The following is an 11,485-nucleotide window of genomic DNA, read 5'->3' on the forward strand; positions in this document are numbered from 1 at the left end:
CCATTTCTACCAGTGATCATTGTTTCCTTCCCACGGTACTACCGTGCACATGTCAATAGCATCTGGGCTGTAGGTTGCCAAGTTGAGGGGACAAATGGGTTGAAATTTGTATGCATCGATCGTATGAGAAAGATGCGTTTCATACAAGATCTGGCAACTGGACAACCTTGGAATTTGTTGTCGTGATTATTCATATAATGAGGTTTGGCCCATACAAATTACGGGAGTTTTACCAGAAGCGAATGTAGCAAACATATAAAATACGCCCAGTGGGATTTTTTTTATAGAAAGATTAAAAATATGGGAGAAATACGGGAAAATATTTAAACGGGATGATAGCGGGATAGAATGGTAAAATACGTGAGAATCCCGGGAAAAACGGGAGGGTTGACAGGTAGCCTATCCCTTAGAAATGTGTGTATCAACTATGATAGAGTAGGCTATAGGGTTAAGAAATATTCACACATTTTCATGGACAATCGTTCTCATTCTTCTCCCTTTTATTCTGCCTGTATGAACAGAAATATCAGTCTAGCAAGCCAGATCTCAGAGACAGGCGTAACGCGACGTCATTCACACTTAGTATGCTCTAATTCCTCTATTAGCCTTCATCCTCAAAGAAAGGCAGAGATGAGAACGCTTAATAATGTTGTGAATTACACGAAAACCAGATTTGTACAGTTTCTGCCAGAAGGTCAAGGTGTTGCTTTATGTGGTGTTGTGAAATGCAGTTGCTAGGGTATTCTGGCTGGTTGCTATGCCATTGCTTTGCTATAGTAGGTGGTTGCTAGGGTACTTATCCACACCAGTGATATTCTGCTCTCTAAATATGAGAGTGTGGATTTGATCAGATCACTACAGGACACAACAGTGTTGACTGCCTTAGCAAACTAATTATGTTACCACTAATTAAATGTCTGAAGAGAAGAAATTCTCTTTTCATTCAGTTTTTATTTCAAGTGGGTTTTGAGAGCTTGGTTTAAAATCACCTGCATGTATGAATTAAATGGAAAGCTGTTACAGGCAGAGCAGATTTCTTCATAGACTTTGCCACCCTGTGTGTGTGTGTGTGTGTGTGTGTGTGTGTGTGTGTGGAAAGAATCCTGCCAGTCACACACTCTGCGGGAAAGCAGGAAATGTGTGGGAGTGTTTTTGCCTTGACCCTCCTCTCTCTCTCTCTCATGGTTCCTCTCGTTTTAAACTTCTTCAATATTGCTCATTTGCCTGTGTCCAGATCTATCAAGCTCAAGGCCATAAGCATGTCTTGGAAATTAGATGGGGATGATCTTTTTATTTAAAGGATTAAAAGGGATTTAAGGCAATAATAAAAGATATAAGAACAGTAAAAAAACTGTCATTGTGTCATTCACAATTCTTTATTTTGAAAAATAATGTAAAATATGTACACATTCACTCTTATTTGTATGTATGGAAGCCCGTTTCCACCACAAAATAAAAAATAAAACAAGGTAATTGCGACTTTTTATCTCACAATTCTGACTTTCTTTTTTCTCACAATTGCAAGTTCATATCATATCATTCTGACTTTTTTTCTCAGAATTGTGAGTTATAAAGTCAGAATTGCGTGATATAAACTCGCAATTGCGATTTATAAAGTCAAAATTGCAAGATATGAACTCGCAATTCTGAGGAAAAAAGTCAGAATTGTGAGATAAAAAGCCGCAATTACCTTGTTTTATTTTTTATTCAGTGGCGGAAACGGGCTTCCATATGTATGACTAATATGTCAAAAGCACAAAATGTTTCTTGTCTCATCATAATCAGTTAGCCACTTAAATTATAGCATATTTTCAATTCAAAACTTCAAAATTAGCAGTTTGCAGCACTGGATATTACTGTCACTGGTTATCATTTGTATGGTAAAACAGTTGTCAGATATTAAACGTTAATCTACTTGTGTCTTACCTACTCTTTAGTTAACGTTAAAACTGAAGTTTTGCGTTGGAATTCGCACTTGCCTTCTCTGAACAGTAAAGCCTGCCTCCTTCTTGATGAACCTTCTCAATTCGTTTGATGGACCACTGAGGCAGAACAGCCATAAAATTTCACTTTTAAAACAAGGGTATGCAGGAAAGTCATGGCAACAATAAACAGGTGTGTAATGAAGTGCAGCAGTGCAGCATCAAGAATACAGCATTAAATATTGGGGAAGACAATTTGGTCATGTCTAATTACTGGGGTGGACGTGTTCCCCTCAGTATCTTTGGTGGTTACAGACCTGGTCATACAAAAGATGAGAGTTTGAAAAATGTTTCAAGTCAGTGGGGTCTGATGTTGTTTAGACCCCAACATTCTTCCAAACATCTTCTATGTTCTGCAGATGAAAGAAAGTCATGCAGGTTTGGAACGACTTGATGACATGAAACCAGTTTAAGCTGGTTTGCGACTCTCATTGCCCATGCAGACTTGGTGGCTGGCTGGATTTAGATGTTTTAGGTATTTAAAAAAAAAACGACATATAGTAAAACATAACCAACTAAACCATCTTTTCAGCAGCTTTCTAATTTTTAACACAAACTTTAATTTGAGATTGAATGATAATTGGCGGAGTGTTTTTCCAGCACATGGCAGCATTATGACAGTTTATCACTGAGCAACTCAAAAAAAACAGCTCATTTATTCATGTGCAGTCATTCCTCACTTTAATGCATTAGAGTGAACTAAAAATGTGTGATGTTCCCGAACAGTGACATGAGAATCACAAGAATCTGTCTCTTCCTGTTTGAATGTTCATTTCTAGTGAATACAGTCGCCTTTTTCTTCTTCTTCACATTCTAGTAAAAATCCTCAACCTTAATAAGGGGGTTTTGAATATAGTTGTGCATAGTTGCTTTAAAACGAGTACTGATTATGAAAAATAAATAATACACTTTAAAAGAATATGCAAACTGAAAACCGAATGCACAGTAATATATTCAGACACTTAATTGCATGTTAAATGAAAATGTATTAGTTTAAATTTATATAAAATGCAGTTAGCTGAACTTTAGAGTGTTTTTGACCCACTTATGTAGGACTTAAGTACACTGTTATCTGTAAATTCATAATTACTTCTATTGTCTTTTAAATATGGTTAAAGTGAATGTACTGACAAGCATTTATGGTAAACTAAAATATACTTAATGCCATTTCTTTTAAAACTCGTAAGGCATGTATTTGTAATGTTGAGGCTGCAATTTAGTACAATAGAGTATATTAACTTTACATGCAATATTGAATAACACGCTACAGTTATAATCAAGTGCTTTAATTTGACATTACAAAGTGGACTTTTTAAAAGTGCAAGTTAAGAAATGAAAGCGTCTCTCTTTGAGAGTGATGTTAAGTGATGTTTTATTTGATTAACATTTTAACTGCAAGTAGTTAATATACTTTTAAGATTTGGAGTACATTTTATTACAATTCAGCACACATCTTTTTTTTTACTATTGTTTGTGTGTTAAAATGAATAGACGTATCAACTTTTAAAAGGGTGGAGAAAACGTTCCCCTATCTTACGTTGTTAATGTGTCTACCATTGGTGCAAATGCAGTTTACATAAATCAGCTCTTTCTCTCTTTCTCTGCAGACATTTGCCAAATTAAACCCCAAACTACAGCCAATGGTTGACTTGATCAAGGTCAATCGCGCCAAATGGGAAGAGCTTCACCACAGACACCAGCGCAGCCAGGAAACCAGCAGCCCTGGCAGTCCACATAACGCAGACGCCACGGCAACCAGCTGCAGCTGCGCAGGCCCCAGCGACGCGGGCCCTTTTCATTCCGTCAGCTAACTCTGGAGAGACAAACCTGCCAGATTTTGCCAAATGCTTCTCTCTGACCCGCAGCAATGCAGACGGAAGGAGTTTTGACCTCTGCTGCACGCTTCAGACCAGGAGTCATTACCTCACTAGCGCCCTCTATCGGGCATTTGCTCTGTCTGCGAGCACTTCAGGCAACCGCTACCGAGTCTGCGTTCGTCTCCACAGTGCAAAGACTGCACGTTTAGCTAGCAATGGAGAACCTTAGGGATGTGTTTACGCCCAGAAGCTAATTGGCTGAATTAGCTACTTTAGGGCTAGCATGCTAACATAAAGACTCTATCGTGCGTGTAAGCTACTTTCAGCAGGGACTGTTTAAGAAGGATTGCCGCTTTTTGAAAGTTATGATAAGTGTATTTTTTCCTTTGTACCTTTGATCTTGTTGAATGGACACATGTCCTGAGCACTGGAGCTTGGTTCTATTCTGTGCATATATGTGAAGAAATGACTGCTGCAGGATTTGACTCTGTGTTTTGCCTTTGTTGTTTTAGCTGATGTATTTATTCCAGGATCAGGGGTTTGTGGAGCTCTTTTGTTGGGCTCTTGGCAATGCAAATCCACTCCAGCGCTGTCCTCCGTGCCTTGGTAAAACCCTATGATAATGCATGCAGCCCATCCTTGACATCACTCTTCTCTCTAGTTCACACTGCATATCATCATGGATTTCCCCTCATGTCTTGGGCCTGTTTCATATCTCGAAGGTAAGCAACGTGTGTTTTTATTCCAGCGCCTATGATAAAATATGGGCATTTATTCACACTTTTATTGTTTCAAGTAGGGGTGTGCGATATACATCTTCTACGATAATATCATAATTGTTTCATCGATATGCGATTTGACATTATCAAGTATATTGCAAAAACCTAACAATGAACATGTCCAATAAACAAGAAGCTAATATTAATTGACATGCAGTTTAGTCAACAAACATAGTTTCAAACAAAACCTCTCTGAAAAACACACGATGGTGTTTCGTTACTGAACTGATCAGCCTTTTGCACGAATCAGTTGAATGAATGATTCAATGACTCACTCATGCAGTGATTTCCCGCCGATTTTAAGTTTATATTTAAAGTATATTTTCCCTTTTTTTTTTCCAAAATCCTTTTTTTTAACATCAAAACATTAATTATACATTTGTAGCTGCAGGTTAAATGTATTCATGTCCTACGTTTAACAGTCTTATGTGAATGCATCTAAATGCCACTTCAGATGCAGATTCTGTGCCATCTCTGCATTGAACATTTTATTTGAGTATAGTGTCTTAATATTTGAATTTATTGATTACATTTAAGAATTTGACACAAAAGATGATGCATACATTTAATTAGGTTAAAACATTTGGCCTTATAAAGATAAAAATTTTCATAAAAGGTACAAATCTATTTAAACTTATTGGAAAAGTGAATTTCTGTTACTCCTACAAACTAACCACCTCACAGAATATGAAGAGTATCAAAAGTTTTGGGAGTCAGCTGTCCACGACAGTCCTAAACCTGCCAAAATACCAGCACAATAACATGCTCAGCAAAATATTGTCTAATTATCGTTATCAACAAAATTCCAGAAAATAATTAGATTTTTTTTTTTTTCATTATCGCACACCCCTAGTATGTATGATGCAAAAAAAAAAAAAAAGAAATTCTGAAGATTTGTACTCTGGTGCATTTCCCAAAATCATAGTTAACCAACAATGCTTGCAAGTTCTGTCGTTACCAACATAGTTCAACAGTTTGGTGTTTCCCAAATCTATATTCCAACAAACATTCGCAAACAACTTGGCAAAGTTTTCACTCCGCCGCCTTAACGTCATTAACCAAAATTGTCCAAATGATGGATGTGCGACAAAGTTACTACTTTTTCGGAAAACAGTTAAGAATAATTTGTATCTCCAACAATGCATCGTACTATGGTAGTCAGTGAAATATGCCATCATTCGAGGAAACGCACCACAAGACTCAAAAGGCCTAAACATACCATAAAAGCCATACAATAGATTTCTAGAGTTTAACTTTAGGTTTTGGTTTCATGTAGTTACTTATTACTTACTTTTTGGCTATAAATGTGATGCCTCTCCTCATGTAAATTACATTTCATGATGATACACTTTGTGATAATTCTCACTGGCCAACTCCTAATAACCATTTCATAAATTATTAAAGAAAACACTTGAAGTAGTAACCCAGAAATTCACAGTTGCAGCTTTGTAACGTTTATTTAGAAAAAACAAAAACAAAACCTAACTTAGGGGCCGTTCACACAAAATGCGTTTTTCCATTCCAATGTGCTATTTTTCCATTGTTTTTCTATATAAACGCGCTAGCTGGATGTGTATGACCGTTGCGCTCGCGTCTCCGTGTTTTTGAGATGCCATGTCAAGTTAAAAAAAAATTAATCTTTTACACGCATTTCCATCATTTCCAAAACAGTGGACCAATCAGAAGTCCCCGTAGGCGGGGCAAGCATCGCAAGCTTTTGTTTACAGTAGCAAGTTGGCATGGAAGCTGTTTTTCTGTGACGGCAACATAGCAGAGGAAGCACTGATAGTGGCTGTGTGCGGATATAACATTTTTTCAAGCAATTATCACAACCTGTTTCTTTACAAAAGGAGCCTGATTTTCTATTCTGCTGTTTGGCTGTTTTCTGTTATTGCATCCCGTCCCGAGACCCTTGCCTTTTAAAACCATTCCTGAGCGTTGTGTCTCGCGTTTTTAGACGCAAAGACGTGTTGTGTGTGAACGGCCCCTTAGGCTGGAGTGAAACAAGCCTTACATGCCTTGCTTGTTTTAGCCACATGAAGCAGCATCCAAAATCACATACTTCCCTACTATATAGTAGGCCAAAAACAGAATGTGAAAAGAGTAGTATGTCCAAATTCACAGTATTCATAAAACATTAGTTGAAAAGCACCCGGATGACCTTCTACTTGCGGCGAGATTCTTAAGTGCACATCCAATGGACACATACTGTAACCTACCCAACTGATGCTGTTAGGTTACGTGATGAATGTAGTACGTACATATTAAAGTCATAATACACACATAACATACCATTTTAAAGTAGTACTTACTCGGAGAGTATGTGATTTGGGACGCAGGTATTACCTCAAACCCAACATCCCTCATTCCAGAACCTGCAGAACTCCAGAACACCTGGCAGGTTTACACAGAAGTTCTACACACCTTCTGCATGTTTGATTAATTATTAAATAGTTTGAATAATTTGGTCATGCTACTACAGAAGTGCATTACTCTCCTCCACAGATTGTCTTGTAAAATTAGTGTAGAATATGTGGGGGGGAAATGTCTGCAGGTTCTATTTGGGCCTATTTCTAACTTCAGACTGCTTTTGTCAGCCACCTTTTTTCCCCATAATTGTCAGTCTAATCGGAGACTTGTATGTGCCTTTACTAATTAAAAATCTACTTCAGTGCACACAAGCATCAAAACAGAATCTTTGCGTCCTGAAGTGGACTCTGGTTTGATACGTGACTGCACTTTGATCAGCGTGTTGTGGTTTGAAAGCCTCCTTGTGCTAAAAGGAAATGAACAAAGGTAAAATGTCAACTGATAAAGAGTAAAATGTAATTGCATGAAGAAGTGTCTGCTTCAGAGATGAACGGTAACCTGTAATGAGTCATCTATAATTCATTATTCAGTACTTGCATGAAAGCAGCTGTTGCATCGCAGCGGGGACGAATAGTTTCATATTGTGCAACTGCATTATTCAGAATGTTTTACATTATTCCCAATGATTTTTGGGGGATTGGTTCTTGTTGTTACCACTGTTCGATTCTTCTCTTGAGGCATTGTGTAAGTGATGAGGCTCTTTTGAATGGTCTTGTTCTCTTGGTTCAACTCTCCTTTTGTCTGGCAGAGATTTCTTGAGAATCCCGAAGCATGATTTCTGAAAGTGTAAACTGTCCGATTCAAATAAACGTGCTGTTAGTTTATTGTGCATACTTTGAAAAACATTGGTATTAATATATAAACCTGTAAAAACAGAGCTAACATGAGCTCCTAGTATAACTTGAAGAGGGAATATACCACTTTTTTAGTGTTGAAGCATGCAAAATAATAATAATTATGTACTGTATATATATTGCATTCTTCAACACTAAAAAAAAGTGGCATTGTATTCAAATCCAGATGGCACTCAACAGTGACACCGTGTGGTGAGATGCTTTTGTGCACATTACACAATGATTCGCATTTTTACAGAAACTAGATTTACATAGGAGTGACTAAATAATTTAAAATTTAACTTAAATTTCAGATTTCCAGAAGTTTAAAGAACTGAATGTTCTTCAGGTAATAAACTCGTTTTTTAACCAATGAATTGATATTAACCAATGATTGACTTTTACAGTCATCAGTGTTGCACTAAGCAGCCAATCATCATTCTTGTGTAAGTAAAAGAAAGACATCTTTATGGAAGTTGACTTTTAAAGTATCTTATGTAGTTTTAATATTAGTTAAGTACTTTTACATAGCCTAAGTGTACTAGTACATTTTAATAATGGCACAGAGTTGATGGACTGCATCCTAGCAGACTAGAGTTTCCCCAAAAATGAAAATCTGTCATCTTTTACACACCTTTATGCTGTTAAAAATTCTCTTCTGCATAATACAATTTAATTTTGTTAATATTTTATAGTACCTTTGCACGCTGTAACTCATTACTTTAGTAAAACTATGTGTATGTCATCTTAACCTGGAACTAAATTACCATTTACTAATTATTGAAAATGTAATGTGTGTGTTCTACTGAGTGTTCATGCAGTCATTATTGTAAAATACATGCATTTTACAATTTAGTTGACTAATTGAATAAGTAATTGACAAATAAAGCAAAATCCCAGTAAGAGAGATTAATCTCAAAGGTGATATTATTCTATGACTTATATGCAAACATATGAATATTTACATATTCAATTGCCCATATTTTAATTGAAGATATAATAGCCATAATAATAACTATAATAGTCATAATAGCAACAATATAAATGCAAATGTAATGATTTCACTCAATTAGCTGAAATGACTAAATTAAATATAGTGTAGCCGTTTACATTGAAGTGCTGAGATGAGATTTTGTGCCAGCACCATGATACAGTGATGGAATTAGATGGTAATAACATGCTCATTTGTTGTAGGCTATGTGATGTATAGTGAGAAGAGTGTGTTTGTGTCTTCACACAGTAATAAATATGGTGTAGAGCGCCCCTTGCAGGCGTTGCTCAGCAGAATGGCGACTCGAATCAATTAATCATTCAGAACTCTTTGACATTGAAAGGAACCGAATTGATCAAAAGATTCAATAGATAATGAATGTCACCATGACCGACCCGCAAAGCTGCTCTTGCTGTTGTTTTATTGCGCTTTATAGTCACAGCTTCGCTTTGATAACTAAAATGATAAAGTTGAACAGGTCTGTGTACATACAGTACCTGCAAGTGATTCATCTTGAGTTTTTTGTCTTTCTCGCTCCTCAGCGCCAGACTGCAGTCGTCTCTCCCCGAGAGGTGTTTTTCCATCAGCCGAGATCAGGGCTGCGTTCAGCTCCGACAAAAACGGTGCAAAACGTTTTTCAAACGGAAACGGTGGTGCGTTGAACACTGTTCTGATGATGCAAGAGTTGGCGGCTGAGAAGGCCAATCTTTGTGTTCTTTCTGAAGAATGTTCGGAGCCTGATGAAATCGGTTTAAATACGTGTTTAATACTGCAAAATACTCTCGATGTTACAGTCACAGCCCTTGCCCTCCAGAATAAAAGAGAACATCCCAATCGAGTGAAGGGATTTGTGGAAACTGTGGTTCCTAATTATTGTGATCCAACATTTGCCTCGCATTTCAGGATGAAAAGACAAACATTTCAGGTGAAGGATAATCCACTTCTTACCTCCGAGACTGAAGTGGTTGCAAACAATTTATTTTAACTACATTAAAAAAAAAAACATGTTCAAAGTTCAACTAAATTAGTTTATTTAAATATAGCTAAAAAAATATTGATTGCAACCACTTACCTTAAAAAATGTAGTAAATTCAATTAACCTTTTTTTTTTTTCAGTGTAGAAATGCCTAAAAACTGTAGTTAAGTAGTACTTCATTACCATCGTGACTTTCTGGCTAAGGAGGGATTAATTGATACCCAATAAAATAGAGTAAAATAATTACCAAAAACAATTATATTCATTATAAAATGTGCATTGCGTTTTAAGATTTTCTTAATTTACATGACATTTCCAGCTACAAATCACACTTTTAAAATTAGGCTACCTCATACAGCCACGTTTTCCAAGGCCAGTGGAATCCTGGAAAAGTTGAGTGAATTAAAATTTGAAATATCTTGAGTTTTACTTGTTTAGCTTGTATTTTAAACAGTTTTAAAGGGGTCATATGATGCGATTTCAAATTTTCCTTTCTCTTTGGAGTGTTACAAGCTCTTGGTGCATAAAGAAGATCTGTAAAGTTGCAAAGACTGAAACTCCCTAGTACTCTAATGCTAATGCCACTTTATATGAAATGTAATATCGCTGAATGCACTGTATTCATTCCAAGTATGCACAGATCCTGGATGCTGATTGGTCAATACATGATATAGTAACAATTATGACTCATAATATCTATCTATATATTATCATTAGCTCACCAGACAGGAAGTATATTTGGTGGAATATTAATATTATTAGTTTAATAACATTTTTATAAACATTTCACTATATTCACAATATAAGTTTTCTTCACACCTTATCGTTTAATACAATAAACTATACCAGCAATAATTGAAAAAGCAGTATGCAAAACATTAAATAAATACACTTGTTGTATGCTACATTTTTGTCATCTCAGAAATAACATTATTTTGCATTTGTAATCATTTTGTGCGGAACCATATCAACTGTTTGGCAGTCAAGAAAACTATGTTTAAATCTGATACATTAATCTTTCTGGAAATGAAAGATCAGGTTGAGTGGACTGTGCTGGGACAGAATTTTCTAGGCAGTGCAGTTTGGATGTATACAACATATTATGGCAAACTATGGAGCATCAGGAAGAGGAAAAGTGCTTTACAGGCAAGACCTCTGATTGGACGGACTTAAAGGGATAGTTCACCCAAAAATGAAAATGTGATGTTTATCTGCTTACCCCCAGGGCATCCAAGATGTAGGTGACTTTGTTTCTTCAGTAGAACACATTTGATGATTTTTAACTCCAGCCGTTGCAGTCTATCAGTCGTATAATGCATGGCAATGGTAACAAAATCTATGAGTAAAAAAAACATGCACAGACAAATCCAAATTAAACCCTGCGGCTCGTGACGACACATTGATGTCCTAAGACACGAAACGATCGGTTTGTGCCAGAAACCGAACAGTATTTATATCATATTTTACCTCTAATACACCACTATGTCCAACTGCTTTGAGTGCGCGCACGGCATCCGGTGCGTGAGGTGTGTACGCGCTCTGGCGTAGTTTACGGAAGCGCCGGAAGTGATCTCTCGCGCGTATACACAGTATACATTGTTTACACAGTGCACAGTCATTGTAGGTACGACGGCTAATCAAAATGGTACTTACTTGCGCTTATCTGGATTGTTCAAACCGACTTAAAACTAAAAGATTACGTTCTCTTGCGCGAACTCATTCGGGAGTGGTGACTTT

General features: G+C 36.7%; 1 long non-coding RNA gene across 1 annotated transcript in view; it reads right to left on the reverse strand.

The window, feature by feature from the left end:
- Window positions 1–2,291: 2,291 nt before the first annotated feature.
- The window catches only part of LOC107716921 (uncharacterized), an 11,543-nt gene continuing 2,349 nt past the window's right edge, over window positions 2,292–11,485 (reverse strand). The window contains exons 2-3 of the long non-coding RNA XR_001637269.1: window positions 2,504–2,506; window positions 2,292–2,371 (exon numbers count right to left, since the gene is read on the reverse strand). This is a non-coding gene — a long non-coding RNA (uncharacterized LOC107716921). The remainder of the gene's footprint in view (window positions 2,372–2,503; window positions 2,507–11,485) is intronic.

Source organism: Sinocyclocheilus rhinocerous, unplaced genomic scaffold (assembly GCF_001515625.1).
Source record: "Sinocyclocheilus rhinocerous isolate Xijiao unplaced genomic scaffold, SAMN03320098_v1.1 scaffold1171, whole genome shotgun sequence".
Classification (NCBI taxonomy): domain Eukaryota; kingdom Metazoa; phylum Chordata; class Actinopteri; order Cypriniformes; family Cyprinidae; genus Sinocyclocheilus; species Sinocyclocheilus rhinocerous.